Source organism: Mixophyes fleayi, chromosome 5 (genome assembly GCF_038048845.1).
Source record: "Mixophyes fleayi isolate aMixFle1 chromosome 5, aMixFle1.hap1, whole genome shotgun sequence".
Taxonomy (NCBI): Eukaryota; Metazoa; Chordata; class Amphibia; order Anura; family Limnodynastidae; genus Mixophyes; species Mixophyes fleayi.
Window position 1 is genome coordinate 153,350,524 of NC_134406.1, and position 26,861 is coordinate 153,377,384.

General features: G+C 37.5%; 1 protein-coding gene across 1 annotated transcript in view; it reads right to left on the minus strand.

Moving 5' to 3' along the window:
• Positions 1 to 26,861, minus strand: part of CDH12 (cadherin 12) — a 689,066-nt gene that overhangs the window by 486,971 nt on the left and 175,234 nt on the right. Inside the window, exon 2 of the mRNA XM_075212929.1 lies at positions 7,368 to 7,415. The gene's annotated coding sequence lies outside the window, so the exon portion shown is untranslated. The remainder of the gene's footprint in view (positions 1 to 7,367; positions 7,416 to 26,861) is intronic.

A 26,861-nucleotide genomic window follows, 5' to 3' on the forward strand; every position in this document is an offset into this window, starting at 1 on the left:
TTGTAGAGAAAATATGTTTTCTTGTAGATAACCATATATTTATATTTAATGTCATGAGCAATATTCCTGAAAGATGACAATACATTTTATGGTATCTATACAATATTCTAAATATTTTGTTTGTAATGGTCCTATTATTGAACATGAGCCTGAGTTTCTGGGCAAAAATAGATAAAGTTTTTAAATTTGAATGCAATTAATTTACTGTTAGGGCTGGTTGCAGTAAGTTATTTTTTAAGCATGGGTGCTACTGATTTAATATTGAGACTGCTTGGACAAGGGAGGTCTAAAGAGTTCACTCATTGCTGGACTTTACATATTTCATGTACCTATCCTTTTCTCCAAACAGGGCACCAACATTTCAGGATCCTGACAAGCAGCTACTGAGCTAAAGACACCAGCAGCAGTAGGTAGTGAACGCTGTAAAAACAGGTAGGGGAGATGGGGCAGTCTGACAGCTGTGCTGCTTCTGGTGGGGCAGTCACAATTTTGGGTGGCTGTCCCTCTCAGTCAGGATTTTGTCCATACTGTACGGACATTTGGGAGGTATGTCCCAATTCACTCTGCACTGCTCATGCAGGTGTAGCTACATATACCCAGTGCCGGATTAAGGGAATGGAGGCCCCTGGGCTAAGGGGGCCTCCATTCCCCCGTGAGGCCCCCCCCTTGATCCGAGATCAATAACCCTTGGGTCTGTGACATGTGCATTCTTCTGGAACATCTCTCTCACCTTGTCCCTTCCTTGTTTCACACTGATGTCCAATTGAAAAACATGCACTGTATTAGGCACCTCCCGGTACCATGCTCTGTATAAATCTCCCACCCTCCGTTTGGCTTCTCCTAGGTCTTGGTTAAGAAGTGGTTTCACAGTGCCGACTGTCCTCCCCCCTCCCCGTGATCCGAGCTGCCCGTCCCGGCACTTACCTCTTTCTCTGGCGCGCTGTACGCTCTTTACTGAGGAGATCTCGTGAGAGTGAGACTCACGAGATCTCCTCAGTAAGGAGATTACAGCGCACCGGGGAAGTACTGCAGTGAAAGTGCTCAGCAGCACTGATCGCACCGGGGGCGCCCCGCCCTCGACCGATCAATACTGCTGCTGAGCACTTTCAAGGGCCCCCTGGATGCCATAGGCCCCTGGGCTGTAGCCCAGTTAGCCCTATGGCTAATCCGGCCCTGCATATACCAAACAGTAGTGTGTTCATCAATGCTCGTGTATTTGAAGCAGATGAGAAGCGTTTGGAGAGAGGGCTCACTCTGGATAAAGTGATAGCCACTCCTCTTGCATGATGGTCATGCCCACTCTAGTGGAGTGGCATGGAAACCCATCTCTAGAAATCCTGTGTTGGCTTCTGCCCTACCCCAACCCCACAACTCAATGCAACCCATGCAGTATGTTGGATGGAAAGAATAATCACTGCCCCAATCACCTTACTGATTCTTTTTGCCTTCTGACACTGTGCCAGAAGGACAGAAGAATCATTAAGGTAAAATTACTGGGCCAATTATTCTTTTTTCTTTCTGCCCTCTCTAACAACTGGCCACACACCCTCCTGCGACTAGTAATGCCCCTTCAGCAGACACTATTTCAAAGGCTCTTACTCTTGCAATCCCCTTGTGGGCCCTTTATTCCCGATTTCAAAACTGCAAATCTCTCTACCCTCTACCCAAAATACTTTGGTTATTAAGAAATGTCAAACTTTATGGTAAGCAACCTTACAATGCATGTTTAAATTGCAATAAAATCATATTTTTTGCGAATATATACAACCATTTAAATTAACAAAAAGTTGTAAATTAGCAAAAGTAATTGAAACCCCAAAATTCTAGGACTTACTAAATAATGGAGAATAAATTTGGTGTAGGCAGTTCATACAAGTTGCAAGCAGGCCTGAAGTTATATAGGACAGTGATCAAGAGTCTGATCTGAGATGAAGTCATACACTTTTAAGCTCTTCAGTTAAATATAATTTACTACTATTTCTGCTGAGATATTTTTCACCTTGTACTGAGCCTTTTTTGACACTTTTGTTGCTTTTCAAAGTCAAACTTCAATTCCTGTGTATTTTTGTAATAAAACAAGGCAAGTGATATACTGTCTATGTTAGAAGACCTTGAACTTTCCAAACGTGTCATTGGTTTTTGGTTGCTGTCATAAATACACAGGAGAATTAATAAAGGAACCTAAAACAAGATGCAGTTTAACTAAAATTGGCAAAGTTTAATATGACAGGTGATTCAGAGTGACTACTACTCTAGTTTGCCTAGGTTATCTTATATAAGCTACTCATGCCCATAAAAGTGGTCGCACACATATGTGCTTATGCAGATTTTCCTGATTCTGGGACCTACACCTGCTTACATCTGTCGAGGCCGTACGTCGGAGGGATGTGGCATTCAGTTGTGATTGAGACACAGATGTATGTTTGCCTATCTAAGCTGTATTATTTACAGGTAGTTAAGGGCAAGTTCAAATAGCAATAGAGTACCACTTGTGATTGGATGTTTGCAAATGCTTACAAATGCTCCACTTATGCTGATAGGTGCACGTGCATATATTATGCTTTTGTGCACGATTTTAAGGTATTTTTTGTCACATACTCGAGACTGAGAGTTGTTTCTCCTGTATTGGAGAGGTTTTTGACGTTTGATTGATGTCTACTAGCAAATAACTATTTCACAGACAAAATAAAAGTTTATAAATATGAGCAGAAGTGTATTTAATATATACCTGGGTAAAATAGGCGCATACGTTACTGGTGCAGACTTTCATGTATCTAGCAAAAGTTACAGATTTGTACATGCCCGCATTTGTGGCTTTTTTAGTGAACACAATTTGAGTCTGAGATTTGGGGCCCATTTATGGCCAACTCTGCATCAGGCCCTAAAGCTGTATATACATATGGGGATCATATATGTGAAAGATCAGAATACATAGATCCAGTAACTTGGCAGACATGCTGATCATAAAATGGGAATGTGTGTTCCCTAGGTTAAATTAAAAAAAATGTAAAATGATTAAATTTATTTAATTTAATGAGGCTTTTTCTATAGCTCTTTACATAGTGACCAGAACAACCTGCTCTGCATTGCTAAGCAGATTTGTTTTTAGGTTGATATTCTTTGTTAGCATACGCTGTTGTTCTGCTTTCAAAGCCCAGAGGATGGAGCAACTAACTGAAGAGCTAGTATGTATATTGCTTAACCTAAAATTCACGAGAGAGAAAATTGGAGAACATTATACGCTGTCAGACTAATAAAATGTTTATCAAATCAACATCAATGAGACCCCAATAAAGAGACACTGTAAAGGAAAATGTTTTGAATAAAGAATATGATGTAAGATAAAAGTGAAAGCATGCATAGATAATTTTGTGGATGATTTATTATACACATTATTATAATGAAGGACACATAAATATGAGATTATTGCATGAACAATAAACACTTTCACTTCAATTCTATTAACTTATAGAAACTTGTTTCACTATATAGAAATTCTGAACCGTAACCACCACCCTGACCAATTACAACATTTAAAAGCTAACTTTGACTTTAAATGGCAACCTCAAAAACTGAAGTATCTGGGAATTTATCTTACAAGAACCTATAAAGATCTCTACACTGCAAATTTCCCCCTTTACTAGAAGCTATTAAATCAGACCTAGCTAAGTGGGATAAGTTGACATTATCTTGAATAGGCAGGGTTGCATTTGTAAAGCTGAATATTCAGCCCCCCTTTTATATCTTTTTTCAGATCCTTCCCCTTAAAGTACCTGCAAACATATTTATAAAGCTCCAACAAACAGCCACTAAACGAATTTGTTCGACTAGAGATCCTAGAATCCATATGGACATAAGCTTCAATAAGCCTATTTAGGAGAGATTACTAGGTGTTCCTAACTTTATCACATGTGTGGTTAGACATAGAAGCCAGTGCCACCAACTCCTGTTGTCCATCAAGTTTACTATGGCTCATACTACAACACAGACTCCCCAACCTAGTCTACCACCTATCTTAGTATTCTCATTAGCAAAATGGATTTGCACAATTATCTCTTATTATCTTGTGCTAACTCATGAGCAACCCACAATTTCCTCTGGGCCTTACCCCAACAGGTTTTTTTGAATGGACATCATCATCAGATTCCTCAATGATCTGGCTCCCACATACGTTTTCTCAACATACACAATTCCATATCCCTACCTACATGCTTTTATCAATAGTTACAGCTCGGGCACCTCTAAACACTATTCATCACGCTGACCCCAACATACATCAATCCACCTCACTAGTGTCTTTCATCTCACAAAGGCCCTCTGACTCATGCCTGTTTTCCACATTTTACCACCAAATATTAAAATACAATCATTCCCCTAAAGACCCACATGAACTCAAATAGGAGGAGCATATGGGGGCAACTCTCGACCCTGAGGACTGGGATAGAATTAATGTCTCTAAATCACTATATGCGTTAAGATCAGTGAGAATGCCCACAAGATTTACTATTGTTGATATCTTGTTTAGACTATACATTATATAACCAAATTTCTCATCATTTTGTTGGTGGCTAAGGCATTCTGTCCTATATTTGGTGGCATTGTCTGAAAATAGCTCCTCTCTGAAAAGAAATACACCACTTAATTGCAAATATCACTGATATAGCTATGTCAGAGTCTTTATCTTATTCACTATTGCCCCTCAGATATCTGTAATGACACCCAAAGATTAATAGCTCACATATTAAATGCTACAAAGATATATATCCAGAACCACCTTCCATCCTTTCCATAGAACCTGGCATGTTTAGCATAGCATGGAATTTATCTCCAGTATTAAACATATTACTATAAATACATTTTCTTGCACCTGGAATCATTGCACTGAATACAACAAGGCCATTTCTCCATTATAAGATTTAACTTTTATTTCATTACTTTGATTTATAAAAATCCTGTTATTTATTTATATAGATTTAATTTTTGCTTCTCCTTCCCTTCCCCTTTTCTTTCTTCTGTAGCCCTATGTTTAAATGTTTAGAAAATTATTGAAAAACAACTTAAAAAAATATAAAAAAAGAAATCTGACTATTACTTTAAATCTGTAGTTCGCCACAACAAACTAACACTGTGTGATGTTAAGCAGTAACATTTTATTTCCACCTGGCCATGACATTTTTTGGTGTTAAAAGTAGCTAATGAAGTACATCAATAAAAATTTAGTAGATCACCTTAGATGCCCAGATAGATCTTGGAACAGTTTCATGCATTGTTCCAGTTCCCTGGTCAAAGTACAGAGTTGTTCCAGTTCCCTGGTCAAAGTACAGAGTCCTGGGTGTAAGATAATTTCGCTGGTGATCTGCTGTTGATCACAGTAGATCTCTCCCTGTAGCTGGTAGGCTTCAGTCCTTTGTCTCTACTCTGACTTTTGCCTCTTGTCACTCTCAATAACTTCCAGGCTTTTCCTATTAATCAGTTTCTTTTAGCTAAATTTTCTTTCTTCCAATTCCACTTTTGGCTTAATTTGCTTATCTATCAATAAGTTTTCATTTATCTATTTCTGCTCTTTTTAACTCTTTTTTTGACACTACTCTTTTTGGATACTACTCTTCACTTATTATTAGCTCACCCCCTTCTTTAACTGTTTTATCTCCTATCTCTCTCTCTCTGCTTTTTCTTTCCTAAGCTGTCTCTCACTGGTATGTCAACTGTCTTTATTTTATCTGCATATCCATTCACTATCTCTAGCCTTGCTTTCTAGTTTTTCTCACTCTCCTCTATTTATTTATCTTTTCTCTGTTCCTTGAATATCTCTCCTATTATACATCTATTTCTTTCCCATGAGAGCCTTTTATTTTCCCAATTGCTATTCTTATATTCTGCTCATTACTCCTATATTTCACTTGTTTCTTCCATATCCTACAAAACGCTTTTTATTTTTCAAAGAATAAACATTATATATAATATAACATCATGTTGACAAAAACTATTCTTTTTTGTCACAAAGTCACACAGCATAGATCAGCGGTGGGCATCAGGCGGTCCACCGTGCCTTCACCTGCGGCTCTCCCAGCAGGCTGTTCCCGTTCTTATAAGAACATGTCAGGTGACCTTCTGAGTGCAGGGTTGTCACAAGAAGTACCCGAAGAAGGAGGGAGTGCACTGTGCTCTGATTCCTTCCTCTGTGTGGCCCCCTTGAAGGCTGGAGGGCTGCATGCACACCCTATCACTGGCATAGATGATTCAAGTTTTGATTGTCAATGTTTTTTTATATGAGAATGAACAGTAAGGCCTATTATTATATTTGCAGTTTGGGATAGCAATGAAAACACTTTACTGCTCTTTTATTAGCAATAAATGTAAAGAATTAAAGAACTAATAGAATGATAGGAAACTAACAACTAAGTTTGCAAATGTTTAATTTTAAGGTAAAGCAAAAATTGAATGATTAAAATGCAATTATATTGTGTGGAATCTCAGTATTTCTACTTTTTTGGAAATTTAATCTTATAGCATCATTTCAAAATTGTAATGTTGTATTACCTAAGAAATGTTTATTGTGTAATCCTAAAAATTTTAATTCACTTATCATGCAAGTGCTTAAAGCTAATCAAACGCAGTAATTATTGTTACTTGATTTGCATACAAAAAAAATGTTTTAACACCAGTTAAACATCCTCATACCACTTTGGGGTGCCAAACAATGGTCCTAGAGCAATAACGACCAGGCTTTGAATGTGAAGGCATGAAGCAGCATTGGACTCATATAGTGACCTATTGGAGCGTGCTTCAAATTGGGCAAACCTTTGTTGTGGTTCAGTTTCTGCAGTGACACACAGATAGTCATGGTAGAGGGTTAGAGAGGAGGTACCCTCACAGCCCAAAACAACGGGTGCAAGGAAGTGAGGTTATCTTTTTATATTTTCGCAGCCAAAAGTGGCATGTTTTCTCTATATTAAATATTGACGTTGTGTTCCAATTGTAAAACACTTACAAGTTAAAACAAAATCTTATTTGCTTAACTACACTCCAATGCATAAAACAAATATAAAGTTTTGTAGTTACAAAGTGTTGTACATGACTAGGGAAGTTAAAGGTTGAGTCAATTTTTTTTTATACAACATAATTTCTGATGGTCTAGGTTACCCTTATAACAGAATGGAGAGTAAAGTGTAAAAATTGCAGGTAGAAATTATATATTGTAGATAGCAATAACAATAGGTTTTGGTTTATAGAGGATGAGGGGGGCTGTAGATAAAAAATGGAATTTTCATGGAAATCATTGTGGACCTTTGGAGATAAAGACATTGATAGAAAACTTGGTAACTGTAGATTCACTTTATTTTTTTATAAATTGAAATAACACTTACCTAATCTTGCTACAACATGTAAACATCTGAAGAAAAGACGTGTGGAGCCTGAAAATAGCAACAGAATAAAACATTGTTTTATTTAAAACAATAATCTAATGACAAAATTGTACAATAATCACTTTATTTGAAAGAAGTTGCATAGTAATTCTAGTCTGTGATAAACATATGATAATACATTTGAAATAAAAATAAAACAGTTGCATTGCTGACAAATATAAGTAATAGTTACTAATGAGTTAAGGCGATCCCTTCAAAATATATTAGTTCAATGTAATTAAATGTTTTAAATTATTTAATTAGAAAATAATATTGCTGTATGAATCCTCAGAAATTCTCTTGGCTGTGATTCAGTTTTACATCGATTAAAAAATTGCAAACAATTTCAGCATTTTTTTAAAACATTTAATTTGCAAGTCACAATTTGCTTTCATTGCTCTGTCAATTATTATCAACCATCTACAATCTCTGTGGAACTAATAGGCAAATCAATACAGGTAGGGAGCGTGGGTGCTTAAATGGTAAAATGTGCATTTTTTTCCAACATATAAAGTGTGTACAGCTTTGTTTGAAAAATAAAAGCAACTAGGTGCTTGCCATCAATTCCCAAAAAGATGCAGATTCAACAAACCTGAACTACATAAATTCAAAAGCTACCATTTTTGCTAACTAGATTTAGGGAGCGTACCCTAGCATGTGTCCTGTTGTACTTTTTTCCTTTCTCTATTACTACCAACAGAGATAGTTGGTGGTCAAAATTGTGAGTTATTTGATGTTTACTCCAAATATTCAATTAAAATGTTCATCAACATCCCCTCATGATCCTTAGCAAAACCACTATGGGATAAATTTATCAAACTGCGGTTTTGAAAAAGTGGAGATGTTGCTAATAGCAACCAATCAGATTCTAGTCCATTTATGTTGGATCAGTGTCAACGTTAGGGGCTGCGGTGACCTCAACTGACCTTCTGTGCACATACTAGATAATGACTATTATTAGGTTATCCACTGACAATTTTAAGCTTGCATGGCTTTTATTTTTTGAATTGGGAATTTTTTGGTTGTTGTCAATAAGCTATTCGGTGCTGAAGGACTAGCAGCCATGTCAATGTCTTGTATTGTGCTATTGGCCTCACTTAGTCGATGATAAATGACATTTTATTTTATTATAATGTTTTTTGCAGGGGGATGGGATGGGGGAGCTGTGCTTTTCAAATGCTTTTGGTGGAGTAGTCAATTTTTTATGCTTATCATGTGCCTGCTGAATGACAACTGTATATATCTGCATGGCATGTTTCCTCTTCTTCATCATTGCTTGCTATAACTTTCAAGTACTTTCTGAAAATAGATTGTCTAATGTCATTTAATTTTGTGTCACCACAATCTGAAAATACAGATTGCTTCTGCATTGCACACAACAGACATATTTTTGCACTGATTATATTTTTTATTTTAAAACAGCTGATTAAGGATATTAACAGCACTACATTTCGTTGCTTTTTTTCTACTGACATTATCAATACTTATTTTAATGTAAACTGTATCCAGTAATGTGAGGTTGTCTGAGTACATTTGACCTTTTCTGCCCATGCCAGATGTGGGCTTATCTCTTTGCTGTAAACTTTACAACTTTTAGCATGTAGTAAGAGTAAATGGTAATTAACATCATCCCTCTGAGTATGACTATAACAGTACTACTGTCTCACCATGATCATTCTCAAACTGCTGCAATTAGTAATCACCACCTAATTGTAGTTTCAGATGTACTATGTTTTAACTACTATTGGGATCTGACATATTGCCCTCAATGTCCACACTAAATAAAAAGTCTGTGTCACAGCTTCACAAAGAGGATAATAGAGATTTATACGTTTCATAATTTTGTGGGTTTTTTTTACTCATACTACAAAATCACCTCTTTAGCTTAGGGTGTTCTTTCCTTTTTCAATCTCTATAAATGTATCAGTCAATAAAATAAACATAACATTGGGGCATTTCAATAATGACTTCAATTAGAGCAAATGGGCAAATGGACTAGAGATATTGTAAAGAAAGATACACCAGTTGATATGACAATTTATTGTCTGAGTATTTGTAAATCTAGATAGTTAACAGCAGCAAACACAAGTGGTGAAATAAAGTTATTTTGTGTCTGTCAATGCATTGGAAGGAATACTCCATTTGAAGTGACAATTTATTATCTGGGTATATGTACACTTCACTGGCTAGTGGTTCTAGTGACAAGTGAAGAAATTGATTTGGTTATTGCTAGCCAGTGTATTGTAAAAAAATGCACTATTTGAGATATTAGGCAAGGTTTTGTATGGGAATTTAAATGTCTATATGGGGATTGATATGTTTAGACACAATGGGCCTGAGTCATTAAGGAAAGGCAAAAAAAAGGAGTAAATGTCCTCAGGAACAAATCATGTTACAATACAAGGGGTCAAAATTAGTTTATTATTTTGCACATAAGTTGAATACTGGCTGTTTTTTCATCTAGCACACAAATGCTTGATAGCTTTATTTTTACACTGAAATTTAAAGTTCATCTAGGACATGCCCGACCCCAATTATAAATCTGTCTGCATGTTTAAATTAACCTCCCCCTCCAAGGCAACATGGTTTTGCCCAGGTGCAAAGTTACTCCTTTTTTATGCTTTGCTCTCATTAATGACTCAGGCCCAATGACTTTAGGATTTATTACAGTGCTGACCGAACTAAATAGGGGAATGTGTAGGAAAATGTGTACTATTGGGAAAAAACTATACAAATGTGGTACTCCAATAGATTGTTAGTAACTATAGGTCTAATTATGTAGTATGTAAAATAAATAGTAGATAAATAAGACACTGCTGCTATGTAGAAGGAGTGCACAGGACAGAAGTGAAAATAACGATTATAATAGTCAGAAGACTGATACGTCACAGCTCATATCACAAGTCACAATTAAAAATAGTAGCATTCACCAGGCGCGCACTTAGGGGGGTTTCTAGTTCCAGAACCATCCCCTCCCTCCACTTATGGCCCGAGACTTAGCCTGAAAGCCCACTCACTGAATTTCAGTTCCTTTTGCGCTATTTAAGAGTCAGTATTGTGGCCGCGGTACTGACTCTTCATTTGAGAAGTGCTATGGCTGCTTCTGATAGGCTGTTCTGATTGATGTCTGGTTCTCGGACAGTCGATCATGTGACCACGCAGGAAGAGATACCCATGGGAGGGAAGTGTACTGCAGTGAAGCAGAGGGAAATGTGGTCTCCTAGCAGAGACATCCTCACACATTAAGTGCCTCAGTGTGAGATAGTGAACATTGTGGAAGGCAGGACTAGCCCAGTCAGATGCACCTCTTACATTTAAAATAATATACTAAACCAGATATTTATTAATCTACATAAAGCATCTAATTTCACAAATATATTTTGCAGAAATAAATTCAAAAGTGTGACGTGGTGAAAGTTATTGTTGTAAGTGGGCAAGTCGCAATAAGCATTATATGTTCAAAATCTAAAGTAAAAATAAAAAATATACATGTAAAATTAAATGTATTAAATAAAAGCCGCAACAAGGACACAGTCCTGAGTCTAAAATGGTCAATATAGAGCCAGTGCGCATGTCCAGCGGCAGCAACTCCTCTCCTCACATTTAATTAGTGCTTTGCGGATCTGAGAGGGTTGTGTGCAGACTCGAGCGGTGAATCTTACTGTGAAATGTTATACCTGACAAGTTGTACATGTATATGAAGAAATATGTGTAAAAAATTATGTATAGAGTATACATATATAAATAAAATACATTTTACATCCCACCATTTCATTTAGGATGTGTGTGTGTATATATATATATATATATATATATATATATATATATATATATATACAGAGAGAGAGAGAGAGAGAGGGGGAAACGTATTACGGTGGAGTTGGAAGTTTTATGGCTTAGTCCCTTTGTCCTGACAGCAGATACAGTTGGGGGGAAGGTCCACCATTGTGCAGCTCTGAAATGCAGGGAAGAACCAAGTGCAAGCCACATGCAGTAAAACGGGGGCTGTGTGCAGCATTACAAGGGGAAAAGTGTGGACTGGACGAGTACTGGCACCTTCCAAGTGCTAGCCACGCGTCATCTGCATTCAAACATTTGGAACCCCCCTTTTGAAATCCTGCATTTGCCTCTGTTCTCAGACATGTTCCACTACAACATTTCAGCAGAAAGAGTGTGAGAAGGGCTGAATGCTCCGGTTACTAGGCTGTAGACAAGTGGCATTTGTTGATTCATGGTAATTGGCTTCTTTATGTTTATCAGCATAATTCAGTAATTTATTTTATCCTGCAGATGTCAATATTGTCATTACTGTCTAGAGAACATTTAGCCCATTGCTACACCGCTCTTATACAACTGTATATACATTGATACCTGCAGATTATAAACATAACAAGTAACACATTTGATGAATACAGGTGTTAAGCTTGATATATGTTGCCTAGCAACACCTGTAATGTCACTTCTGGTTCGGAGAGACAGACTGAGCCGAAGACAGGACAGATCCTACCATTATCACACTGTATGGGGGACAGCAGCACTGGTCTTTATGTGCTCAATGTCTTATCACTGGCTTCTCTGGGTACATTTTGCTGTGTGAGTAGATTATCTGCTTGATATTGTTTCAATTAAACAAGATTTATGGAAAACCTCTATTTCCTTATTCTAACATCTTTCCAAAATAAGCAGCATTGTACTTAATTAGTGAAAGTGCAGTTTGTGCTAATTACAGCTTTGGACTTTCTAAAATGCTAAATTCTATTATATGTTTCTGTCATTTTGTTATTTAATACTGTGTTTTTTTTAATATATGCCTATATTACACCTACGGATAATTGTATCTTTTTGTATCCTTAGCATTTTGTTGGTACTTTTGAGGATTTTGTGCTTATAACAATAACAGTTATTTTCCATACTCTGCCAAATTCAAAGCTTTATTTGTTTTGTGGATCCATGTTTGAGCGCAAGGATTTGGGGTGTGTTACCATTTGAGATATCACATAATCATAATATCATAAAAAAAAAGAGGTTGGAGGTTCAGTTGGAGACAGTTATGTCTACCAACAGCTGACTGTTTTATGATTTCTACATTTCTGATTCATAACTTCACTTCACACTGTCTCTCCTCCTTCCAACTGCACCTCACAACTGACAGCTGCACAGAAATGCCAGTCACCAACTGGTTTATTATTATTGGCAGATGATAGTGCTGCTTCCTTACAATAACCATGCTCGCCTTCCCCATCAGCAATTGTTATTCTGTTACCTCACACCTCAACTACAATATATATATATATATATATATATATATATATATATATATATATATATATATATATATGTATATATATATATATATATATATATATATTTATATATATATTAAATTAATACATGTTTTGCCCACTTTCAAAACAGTACTAAAACCAATTTTAAATCCTGGAATAAAATTTGATTCCAAGCCTGAAAATAAGCTTTAATAAGAACTCCTTCTATATTACAGACTTGCCTAATGCTTATTCTAAAAGTAAAATCAACACGAGAACAGATAGATCATTGGCATTTGTCTCTTAACATAATTCAAATGCAAAAAAAATATAAAAAATATCATTGATAAAGACTTTTCATTGTTAAAATTTGATGAGGTCTTCAAACCATTTCTTGTAGACCAAGCCCAGGTGGCTTTTAATAATCTCAGAAAAATGTTAGCTACTAACTTGTTTAAGTAGAAAAAAACAAAAGTAAGCATAGTAATAGAAATGTGTATACAGAGAGCTAAAGCAGAAGGAAAACCTCCATAGATCAAGTGTGTTCTCAATCTTGTGATCACACGATAAAAATGTACTTACAGGATCACATGTAGCATGTAGTGCGCTAACCCTTGAAGGGTGAACATTCCACCCCCATTTTAAGTTATATAAATATGGAAAACACAGGTGTCCCAAACAAGATAATTGGCATCAATATGATACACAGAATTTAAGGTTACATGTACCAAACCATATACATACAAATTCAAGTTTCTAAAAATACATTCAAATCAAACCTATCATTAAAATCATGGGGAATCTGGGTATGAATCTAATCTTCAAATTTTGATTGTGCATCAGGAACTGTGCATCTCTGTTCTCTACACAAGCAGAACTCAGCCGATGCTGTAATAAATGAATGACTGTGAGTCAGTTTCAATCAGAGATTAAGTTTACTATACTGTCAATCTGTTACAACACTAAATATTGAACAGGTTTTGTGTTCTGGATACTATATTATGTTGGTAACTACTGTAGCAAAATTGTCTCCATATCTATGTTGGTGGATTTGAATACAACTACAGAGCCCCAAGAGAGTCTAATAACAGGTTCCTGCCATTAAGAAGCAATGGGCCTAATGTTTGCCAAGGAAATATTCCCTGTATTACACCAAAAACCACCAGCCTGCATTGGCACAAGGCAGGATGGATCAATGGATTTATGTTGTTTATGCCAAATGCTGACAATACGTTCTTGCAGCAGAAATTGAGATTTGTCAGACCAGGCAATGTTTTTTAAATCTCCACCTCTCCAGTTTTGGTGAGCCTTTGCCCACTGTAGCCTGGGTTTCCTGTTGTTAGCTGACAGGAGTGAAACTCATTGTTTTCTCTGCTGCTGTAGCCCTTACAAATTAAGGTTCGACGTGTTGTGCATTCCGAGATGCTCTTCTGCATACCACTGTTGCAATGCCTGGCTATTTACCTTTCTGTCAGCTTGAACCAGTCTGGCCATTCTCCTCCAATCTCCTTCTTTAATGAAGCATTTTTGCCCACAGAAATGACACTCACTTGATGTTTTTTGTTTGACATATAATACTTTGTTGTTGGCTCTGCAGTTTTCCATTAAATGATACATCCATTCACCCTAAGCCAAAAAGTTTAGATACAATTTTGCTCAACTCTATGGCATCATATTGATTGACAGTCCCAGCACTATAAAAAGAAAATGTGCTGGGACTGCTAATCAGTCTGATGTTATCAAAAACTATAGCAGTAAGGTAGGTGATTACCATCACAAAAATGGCTCTTAGGTTATGTTAGAACTGTTATGTATTATAGGAAGGTACAAATGCCTTTAACTCAGCTAGATTTTTGAACAATGAGTTAAACTCATGTGCATTTTCTAGTTCAACAATTCCTAAAAGTAATTTAGGGGATTGTGCCGACTATTAAAAGTTGATATTGCCTTGTCAACCCTTAATGTGACAATCATGTTGACAGAACAGCAATTTTACATACTGAATGAATGCTAAACTATTTCTCACTTTTTGTACTTACATAATCTTTCTTATGCCACCTCTATCATTATTTTATATGAAAATGTGACACATTTCTTCTTTGCAGGTATGCCATTAAAATGCAAAAGATGATGGACTGAGCTGTTGTAATTGTATGCTTTGCATAAGTGCCAGTCATTCACTAGCTTTCAGATGACAGATAAGTAACTTTACCTTTGAAAGGTGCCTGCATTGAAAACTCAGTAGCAGTTATTGTTAATGGCAGGGATTATTCATTAAGCATCAATGCAGTAGGTCACTGTCCAATGGTTATTAATATCAAGTGACTTTTAGCAATTAAAGAAGTGAATGTTAATATCATTACATTTACTATATTTTAGTACCATAAGAAGAAAAAATTGCAGCCGCCAAACTATGTCCCAAACCTGAACCAGAGAGAATGGTTTAAACTAATAACAGATATTAATTTAACTAAAATAATGTACAATGCAATTTTCAATAAAAAAGTTGCAACCTTTACATGTAAAAGTGTAGAAACACTATATTTAAGTTGCCACTAGGACACATATGATATAAAAACCATAACATTATACAACACAAGCATTGATTTAAAAATATACTGAGCCCTTGGAAATGAATCACGATCTTGAAGTAAGCAGAGCATTTCTAAGATGGAGATGTGAGACAGATCCCAATCTAGCCAGACCAGAATGGCTGCACATAGGACTAATAAGAGTTTAAATCAAATCTTACCACACAACAGCATGGAGGAGGTGGAGGAATACTGTTACCATAGCTCAAGACAATTCAGATTTACTTTATATCAGCTACAACTCATCCACTCTTGTTAATCAGCCAGACAAGCATTTTATCTTCCTATCACAGCTCTTTTAGTCATGCCTGTGAATTTTATCATCTACCAAACTACTATAGTTTTCTATAGGGTATTCTTACCTTGCATCACAGACATTAGAAGTATAGGTACTTTTACTTTTTGGAGTTCAAAGAATTGTGTCCTATTTGGGATCCGCTGTTGGCCTTCCTTGCTAGGGGGCAGTCCTGTTAACGGAGAGCAACAGGCAGCATATTGCCATGCTGCCTGTTACTGAGTGGGTTGGGTATTTCGGAGGCCACCAAAAGGCTTCAATCTGCAGGGATGAAATTCACTGAGACTGATGTCAGTGGCTTCATGAAATCAGGGTCAAGTCAAGGTAAGAACAACAGACAACAGAATAATGTGCTAATGTAAAGAGTAAATATAAAATACATAAATTGCACTGTTGAAGTCTTTTTTTTTTATGAAAAATTTCCACCACAGAGGCTTCCAACCTACTAATTACATACTTGCCAACTTTCAATATCACCTCTCCGGGAGGCCTCCAATGCTGACCGTGTCTTGGGACGTTGCCACGCTAATCATGTCATTAGGCCACGCCCCTCCTATATAATACCAATTTCAGCCTATTATAGCTGGGGGCAGGGGCAGGATTACGTGATTAGCCCAGTCCCCACTCACTTCACCAAAGAAGCGGGTAGGATTTGGGAGGTTGCCCTGCTCTCCTGGGAGTCCCAAAAATTCGGGCATCTCCCAGACATTTCGGGAGAGTAAGCAACTATGACTAATTATAGAAAAAAAAGACACATACACAAATTTAAAATTAAATTTCTCATTTAATCCTGAAAGCCATTGTCTACAGATTTTTGTTTGTTTACTTTTCGGATACTTTCTGAAACTAAAAGAAAGACAAGGGCTAGTTTTCTTAAGTAATTTGACTAAGGGTGTTTTATTATATCTCCTATATAAAGAGTACAGGTGAAGATCTTGTAGCAGTTGTTACCACTGGAGTACAGGAAGCATCTGTCTTTGAGGCAGCTACAATATGGTAAATACTGGGAAGTAGCTGTTTTGGAGTATAATATAGTCTTATGTGGATTAAAATATCATCTTCTGGGTGAATTAGGATTTGCAGCACTGTATACTTCAAATTATTCAATTTATTGTGTGAAATACAATTTTTTCAGTGTACCCAGATGTCTTCTAAACTCAATCTACTCTGTGGGTTACACATTTTTCCTCCACCTAGTGACTGTGCTCTTCTATTGGGTTGTTTTCACTACAGATTATTGACAGTGAGTCTGTAACTGTTACTGACAAACACATCTGTGAACTGTGCTAGATTTTGCAAATAATTTGCAGTAAAATATCTATTTATTGTGTGATATATCTGTTAATAAAATGAACGTTACCATTAATAAAAGTGTGGACTTCATTAATTGGACAAAAATGGTAATTAATAGCAACATGTAAATAAGTTTTCTCTATTTGTTTTAGTTAATAAAAAAAAAATGTGGTGAAGAAGCAAATTAATTTTTCCAACATATGAATTACATCTGTTTGCAATCACATGAGATTGTCTCCTGCATAGTTTCTGTAGCGACCGCAATGGGGTGTCCAGTTCATGGGAGGTCATGTACCTTTATATTGTAACTGTGTGTCTATGTGATGTAACTGTTTTGTATGTCTGTACAGTGTATAATTTGTTAATCTCTGGCTTTGGAAACTAGAGCAATTCGCTTGTTGTTGGTGCCGACCTCGCAGACATATGCATGTGATACTTTGCCCTGTAATATATTTTGCAAATAAAACTGTTGTCCTTTGGAACCACAGTGATTGCATTAGAGAATCTTTATTTCATATGATACATATAAAGGTGTAAGCTGTGGTCTTATGAGCAAACTCTACACTACTATAGGACTCGCAGGCCTACGGATTTGGTTTGTCAGCAAAGGGTGAAAGATGCGTCAAAGAAGGTAAGAAAGCATATTGTTCTACACTTTTAATTTATATCTTGGGGTATATTTACTAAACTGCGAGTATCAAAAAATGGAGATGTTCATCATCATCATCATCATCATCACCATTTATTTATATAGCGCCACTGATTCCGCAGCGCTGTACAGAGAACTCATTTACATCAGTCCCTGCCCCATTGGAGCTTACAGTCTAAATTCCCTAACATACACACACAGACACGCAGACAGAAAATAGGTTGAACTTGATAGACTGGTGTCTTTTTTCAACCTCATCAATCATCATCATCATCATTTATTTATATAGCGCCACTGATTCTGCAGCGCTGTACAGAGAACTCATTCACATCAGTCCCTGCCCCATTGGAGCTTACAGTCTAAATTCCCTAACACACGCAGGCAGACAGAGAGAGACTATGGTCAATTTTGATAGCAGCCAATTAACCTACAAGTATGTTTTTGGAGTATGGGAGAAAACCGGAGCACCCGGAGGAAACTCACGCAAACACAGGGAGAACATAAAAACTCCACACAGATAAGGCCATGGTCAGGAATTAAACTCATGACCCCAGCACTGTGAGGCAGAAGTGCTAACCACTGAGCCACCATGCTGCTCCTGATGTTGCCTATAGCCCCTGGGTGAGACAGTGCCCAAAGTATTTGACCTTTGTCAGGCATGGCTGTAATTTATCCTTTGTAACATTGTGTCTTGTTTATGAGTAATGAAGCAACACAAACAATAACAATAAACAGGATTAAGAATATACAATACAGGACACTGTCACAAAACCAGCAACAGATTCATACTTTCTTTTGTGGATACTATAGATCCTGGATACCAGGTTTATCTATATTGGCTGTACCATTGCAGGTGTCAGGACTCCCAATAAAAACCACAGAGGGAGCCTAGTGAAATGAAGTGGTTTTTATTAACACCGGTTACACAGGTTTCAGTCTGCAGTACGGTAGGGTGTGGCAGAAATAGCTAAAGAACACAGTGGATAACAGATGCAGAATGCGATGGTGCGTAGGACTTTACCACGAAGTAGAGGAGATGGCACACAAGGTGCGATGGTCTGCGAAGCAAGGCACTGAAAATTCAGAGAACAGGTAGCAATAATATGAAGAGCGTTACCACAGGATAGTGGAATAGACATAGTGGCTGTGATGATCTGCGGGCAGATGTGCTAGAGATTCAGAGAACAGGTAGCAATAATATGCAGAGCATTAACACAGGATAGTGGAGTAGACACAGTAGCTATGATGAACTGCGGATAGATGTGCTGGAAACTCAGAGAACAGGTAGCAATAATCTGCAGAGCGTTACCACAGGATACTGGAGTAGACACAGTGGCTGAGATGATCTGCGGATAAATGTGCTGAAATCTCAGAGAACAGGCAGCAAACAGGAGCCAGGGAACAGGCACAGCAATACAGGTAATTGCAACAGATGATCTGGAAAAGGTTGCTTGGGACAGGCAGGCTTGTATAGGACAAAGGCAGGTGTTTAAGCTTTCAGCAATAACGAGGCAGGTGGTACTACAAGCAGAATACAAATATATACAAAAGTCCAACAAAGTACCTGGCAGACAGGATCTGCAAGATGCAGATCGTGACAACAGGAGTTAGACTCATCTTCTAAACCCGAGCTTGTCGCACATGCTGAGTATTCAGAGTAAACATTCCTCACCATTAAAGAAAGGCTGACTAAATCACCTGCTCTGACGATACTTTTAGATTAAAATGTTTTTGAGCTATGCTGTACTGAAGCTGATGGTTGTGCTTCTTGGAGTCTTGCCATAAAAACACGGTAATGCTAACAGACCGGTTGCACACTACAGTGCACAATTGGACACTATAGCATGATCTCTTGCTACGTGTTTAAGAAGTGTAGCAGCAACTGCTTTTCTGGTAAGTAAGAGCGAGGACGTAGTACTGGGACATGATTCAACTGTCTATATACCACATGCATTATTTGCCCTCTTAAATTCTGCCCAAACTAGGCATGTCTCCTCAGTAAGATTTACAAAATGGGAGCTAGCACTAATGGCACCTAAAACCATCCCAATTAAGAGGTGTATGCTAAATCCAACTACATACCTACCAAATGTGCCTTCAGATGCACAAAAGGTGAATGTAGAGGACACTTTAGCTAAATTTAAATTTGGCAGCTATATAGATGCGCATAATTGTATGGAATATTTGAATCAGTCCTTTACTGCATGACCTGACATACGTGACATCTCCTTACAAAATGTAGATTTTATATGGATGGAAGTTGTCATAGACAGATGGACACTGGAGTATTATGTGCCAGTTATGCTGTTTTAGATGACGAAGGTGTTATAGAAGCTGAACCCCATGACCAACCTCACTCAGCAAGTAGCTAAACTTGTGGCATTGAGAAGAGCATGTGAGAGTAAATCAGTTAATATATACACTGACTCTAGGTACGCCTTTGGTGTAGTTCTTGGCTATGGTAGTTCTATGGCGTCTTAGGATGAATTTTATGACAAGTGGTAGGCACAGCAGCAGCATATTCACAGCACATAAAAGGATTTCTGACAGCGATATAAGTATCGAAAGAATTAGCTGTTATCAAGTGTATAGCACATACATACGACAGGGACATATCACTTAGTAACAAAAAAGCAGATGAGGCTGCTAAGAGGGCAGAAGGCTCACTCATAGAACAAATGTAACCAAATTAATGACTTTTGAAGTTCTCAGTGTACAGAAATGAATAGAAAATGCAGGATTTGTGTTCCTTACAGGAGAAGTGTGTCTGGAAATCGAAGGTCAAGAGTCCTCTGGACTCTATTAAGATGGACAAGGTAGGCCATTAGCTTCCAAGGCATATCTTCCAAGCTAAGCAGAGGCGGCACATGGCTTGACTCACCTGTGTAAGGAGTGTATGCACAAATTGGGAAGAGCATATTGTTGTGCGCCGGGCTTCTTGTCAGATGCTAGTAAGAAAGCAATATCTTCTCTTACTCATCTGAGAAAGAATACGGAAAGAGCGATACCAACAGAGCCATGCCACGTTCCTCTTACATATGGCCCTTTCCGGGTCATAAAAATTAATTTCATCTAATTACCACTCTGCAGAAATGTAATGTATGTATGTATGAGTATGTATCAATATTTTCTCTAATTGGGTACAGGCTTATCCAGCTGATTTAATACTGCTGTCTTCACTACTAAGATAATTGTTCAGAAATTCCATTGTAGGTTTGGTATCCCCAAAATCATTAAAAGTGATCAGAGTATACATTTCACTGGGGATGTCTTTCAGCTTATATGCAAGCTTATGAAAGCCAGTGGAAAATTAGAAAGGGTAAATGACAATATCAAGATCAAATTGAGTAAAATGATGACTGTAACTGGATTAGTGTGGCTGGAAGCATTGCCACTAGTTCTTCACAGCATCAGAACCACTCCTAGATCACCTCTTAACCTATCACCCTTTGAAATACTTTTTGCCAGACAACCTCACTTGATGGTAGATCTCTAAGATGATTTCAAATACAACAATGAAGTGACAGTTCAATATCTTATTTAAGATGAGCAAACAGCTAAGACAGCAATAAAAGAACCTCAAAATACTGTTTCCTAATATGTCAGACACTAACTGTCATGGTGTTTGACCTGGGGAATATGTTATGATCTGCAATTTCTTTTTTCGTTTACCAGACAGGTAAGCAAAGTGTTGATGACCAGCACCACACCAAAGTAGCAGAAAGAGACAATTGGATCTATTCCACCCACTGCAGAAAACTCAACAAGTCGGAGAAGATTCAAGGAAAGGCTGAGGTTCTTGAATTATAGAGGGGGAGACCAGGATGGTATAATATTACAAGATGCCCTAGTTTGACACAATACTCCGTAGACAGGTCTCTGCTTGTCTGAATTTTATGCATGCAAACAAACTTGAGTATTGAGAAGCTGAACAGAAAGATCAGACAATTGCCCACTCCAAAAGTGTTGATGAAAGACCCATTGATATTGTTAAAGTAGAGTTAAACAAAAAGGCTAATAAATATCATAAACGAGGTTATGTTAACAGACATAAGAATGTGTTGGTTGGAAAAGTGCCTTTGTGTTATTATATAAATGTTATCCACGCTCAGGGCCGGATTAAGGGAATGGAGGCCCCTGGGCTAAGGGCGCCTCCATTCCCCCGTGAGGCCCCCAATGTGAGCCACCCGCCGCCCCCCCCCCAAGCGCTTACCTGTCAGTTCAGTCCTCCATCCCCGGTGCGCTGTAAGCTCCTTACTGAGGAAATCTCGCGAGAGTTCACTCGCGAGATCTCCTCAGTAAACAGATTACTGAGCGCCGGGGAAGGAGGACTGAACTGACTGTGCTCAGCAGCATTGATCGGGCTGGGGGCGCTCCCGCCCCCGGACCGATAAATAATGCTGCTGAAAACTTTGAAGAGCCCCCTGGATGCCCGAGGCCCCTGGGCTATAGCCCAGTTAGACCTCGGGTTAATCCAGCCCTGTCCACGCTGAGACTTGCCTTAAACAGATGGAAATGCTAGGCATAAGTAATTTTACCAACACATTGTTTAACACTATCATGGGCCATTTTGTGCCTTATATCCTTCCAGATTATGTATAATACACTTCTGGGCGAAGAGCTTGCAAATGGTTAACTCCAAGCTCCAAAGGAATATGTTTTCTAGGAAAAATAATTACTGAAAGAATGACTATTCCCACGATAAAATAACTGACATTCACAGAACAATCTCATCTCTTTACATTTACACACAGTATAAAAAGTCAAAAGAAAACTTTTAGCTGCTAATTTAATTACAGTATCCACAGGGTTTCAGACCATGATTGCATTGGATCCCACTAAAATTATTTTGGGAACCCTAAATTATAAATTCATACACGATCTGGCTTAAATAATTCATAATATTACCGAGATGCATGGTGATAAATTCAGATATATACGTGTAAGGAGTTTCAAGCTTATAATAAGGAATTAGTACAACATAGATTGCTACTAAATTATCTCACTGCAATTCCTGGTGGATATTGTGTGACGCTAGCCACCCAGTTTGGTGTTTTGCACTTACATCACTATTAATACAGATGATCCTAAATAAGTGACTGTAAAATGGATGGGATTCTACAGTTAAAATGGGAAATTTGCAAAGCCCACAATTTCTCATTATATGAAATAGGGGAAAAAGTAGTGAGATGGATCTCATGGTTGAATGCTGTTAAATCGTTTTCAGGCTTAAGGGAATTGCCACAAGACCTGATAACTGGTATAGGTAAGCTCTTTATCCTTATAGTTGGTGTATTCATAGTAATTGGATTATGTTTCAGCTGTGTTCCTGCTGTGCTGAAGTGTGGCAAAAATCAACGGAGGGAACCCCTGAAAATGACAATATGATGGTACCAAGGGGGACAGGTTCCACTGAAAATTAATTGTTATATTATAATCCTGCAATAGAATCTTGAAAGAGTGAGAGTGTTGGACAATCAGTCATGATGAGATTAATGCACAACCAAATCATAATCTTAGCAACATGTAGAGAAGTTTAATCTATTTTTTTTAGTTAATATAAAATACAATGTGTCGAAGAAACTTTAAAAATGAATGTTTCCAAAATATTAATTACATAGAGCTTAGTCTCATTTGTTCACAATGGTTGGGAACAATTCCGTTATTATTTTTGTAGCGTTTGCACATTGCAAATGTGGACCTTAATACTGTAACTGTGTTTCTATGTGATGTCACTGATTTTTATGAGTAAAAAGTGTATAAATTGTTCATCTCTGGCTTTGGAAGCCATAGCGTTGTGATAGAAACTTGTTGTTGGTGCAGACTGAGCAAGCATATGCATACGATACTTTGTCTGGTAATATATTTTGCAAATAAAACTCTTGTGCTTTGGAACCACAGCAATCGCATCAGAGAATCTTTATTTCATATGATACATACGAATGTATAAATATATATATCAAAAAACAAAAAAACAGCGCTGGAACTAGAATCACTAAACACTTACTTATAAATCCGTGAGATAGATATTGTGACGATAATTGTTTAATAAATATTCACATAACAAAACATAATTAAAAGAGACCACATATAACAATCACTGGCCAGTGTGTACAGAAAATAAACTATAACACACTATTAAAACACAATGGTTGCAATCTCAAAAGGATCAGAATAATATCAAATAATCTAATTGATACTGCAATAATCACATATCAAATAAAAAGTAGCACTTCTTGAATCGATGTATCAAACTCAGTCAAAAACACAATCCAGATACAATACGGTGTGGCCACACCAAACGAATCCGGAAATGTCAAATATCCTAGTTGCAGAGGGGCACATTTATCAATATTCACATAAAGTGAAAAGTAGTTTTCAATCCTTATCGCAATGATAAGGATTGAACTACTTCTCACATTTATGTACAGCCCTGCACAGAAACAGCAGTTCCGAAAAACTGCTGTTTCAGTGATAAAAAAAAATCATACTTACCCCCCTCTTCGGAAGCGCTGTCTTCGGGTCTTCTCTTCACTCTTCAATTGCGCATGTCCAGTTCCAAGAACTGGACATGCGCACACAGATACCCTCTCTGTCTCTGCAACGATAGTTGCAGAGAGAGCGCGCTGAGTGACAGGGAGGGATCATGTGATCTGCTGCGATGCCCCCTTAATAAATTTGCGGAGGACACTGTGGGACCTTAATGACCCGTTAAAAGCACTATCGTGCTTTATTAAATATGCCCCAGAGACTGGTATTAATTTGATGTAATGTAGTTGGCTAAATAATTCCACAAAGCTGTAGGCAAAAAATCGGTGCACATAAATACTGTCATAAACGGTCTCTCTCAGTTAGTGATACATATTCCCACTCAGTTTAAAATGATCTCCACAGTACAGATCTGTTTAAAAATCACTCCCGTACAGCACATGGACTCACTTCATGACAATAACACTGACCTCCTGCTCCGTGCTCTCCGATCCACCTAATACTGCATAAATGATCCGTGGGTCCGGATAAGATGGATATGAGCACTTTCAAATGTTAAGGTATTACCACTGTAATGCCGGATGCTCCTATTTCGTACTCTCCGTTACCCCAACGTTATATCAGTGGGTGGAATGCTCCGAGTAGGTAGAGGGTAGTGCACTCTCATAGATCAGAGTATTACCACGATGATGCAGAGTGACACTTGCTCCGTGTTTCTGCGTTCTGCCCAACAATAAATGTAAAGTCCGTAACTCCGGACAGATAGAATCAGAGCAGTCAGGTACTTCAGAAAAACACCTTGGCTGCAAAGACTCACTGAGTATAGGTCTCCGAGGACAAGTGTCCGTGAATCCAAATCGCTTTGGTAACTAAGTACTGTGGAGAAAAGTGGAACATCTGAATTTCAAAAAGCTCCCACTGAGATAAGCGCAGTAAACAGCACAGTGATGTCAGGGTCTCCTCGTAAACTGACGTGTTTCACCACCTGAAGGTGATTCAGCAGAGGTAGTAGCTGCTCTTAGCCAATCTAACTACTCACAGTGTTCTGTGTTGTCAGATGCAGAAAGCAAACACAATGAAAAAAATTACATATCTTTGGGGGGTGGAGATGTGCAAACATATTTAATTGACCTTATTAATTTTTTTATAAATATGTTACAAATGCTTTGAGCCCTGCCCTTAGATAACATCTGAATTAGCATCTGAGTGTTTTTTATTTGACATATCTGTACATGGGCACCTATTCTTTTGTGATTAAGCAGTTCGTTATATTGCTGTCACTAAAAAATCTCCTGTTGTCACAATTTACAAACAAAAAAAAGACGCCTGTCAGCTAAGCAATATTCAGCTGCCCCATATATACTGCCGGGAATGGTAAGCGTTTAACTTACTGCTATGCTGAGCCAGTCAGATATGCATGAGCCAGCAACCTGACTTACACATGCTCAATGGAACTGAATAATGAATAACCAGATGTGTGCTTTCAGTTCCACTAAAATCATTTAAAAAAAGATAAAATAGATAAAAGGTATTTAATATATATATATATATATATATATATATATATATATATATATTTAAAAATTTAAATCCACTATTAATCCTTCACGTATTAGAAATGTGGTTTATTCACCAGCAGTGAGTATTTTCACCCATTGATGATTCAGCCCCTAAATATTAACGACTGTGGTCTGAAAGGGACTGCTAGATGTCAGGTAAGGCAGTGGCCACACAAAGGGGGTAATTTATTAACATTGCATTTACGTGCAGCATTTGTACTAAGCCATAGCAACCAATTAGACAGCTGTTTTCATTGTCTAACTTGCACTAGATAGATAAAAGCTAATTGCTGATCAGCTACTGTGCAATGTTAGTAATGAGTCTTAACCATACTTGCCTACTGTTCAGTAATGTCTGGAATTTTATGAAGTTCACCTGGGCAGACATGTTATGAAGCAATTCATTGTCCCGCTGGAGGTGTAAAAGGTATAGAAAGTAGACATATATGGCCCTAATGAGTGTGTTCGGTAATTGCTCACCTGAATTACTCACAGATTCTGTCCATTCTGTCTGGTAACTGAACAGCCATATCTGTCCAGCATATCTGAGTGAATATATTTGAAATAAATCCATCCTTATTTCAATATTTTAAACTTTCCTTATTGATGCCTTTTTTAATCACAGATTCTTCATCCTTTTCTTCTTCTTCTTCTTTTTTATTTATACTTATTTTGGCTCTTTTGCCACCAGCTAGTACCTCAGCATCTCACTAAGACAAATAAAACACTTTAAGCATTTGATCCCAGAGCTCAAGTCTGTGTATGAAACAAAACACTGGGGATGACCAAAGTTCTCCCTAGTCAATAAGTCCTATTTAAAGTAACTGTTGAAAGGGAGGAAGTTCCTTGTGCAATCATATGATACAACAAACGATGAAACCTTTCTACAGAGACCATCCATCACAAATACAGCTTCATCTGTTTCCCCACTGACAATAATAACAAGTATTTTTCTCTTGCATGTATTCCTTGTGGTATTTTGATTGTACACAGTAATGTTAAAAGCTACTTGAATTTCAACTATTCAACTGACTATTTACTGACGTTGATCAAACTCAGTCTTAACTTTATCTGGCACTGCAGAAAAACTAAACCAAAAATATTAAAATAATGTGCAGGCAAAGGTAATCTCACAGCTAAATGGCATCTTACTTATCCATGACATGATCTAAGAAGTAATTATATAATTTTTAGTTTTACAGAAGACACAATTTTAGTTTAAGGCAGCAAGAACACATACATTTTGTAAACTTATTTCCATCATTGTATTGCCCCCCATATCTCTCTCAGACAGCTGCTTAACTTACCTTACTGT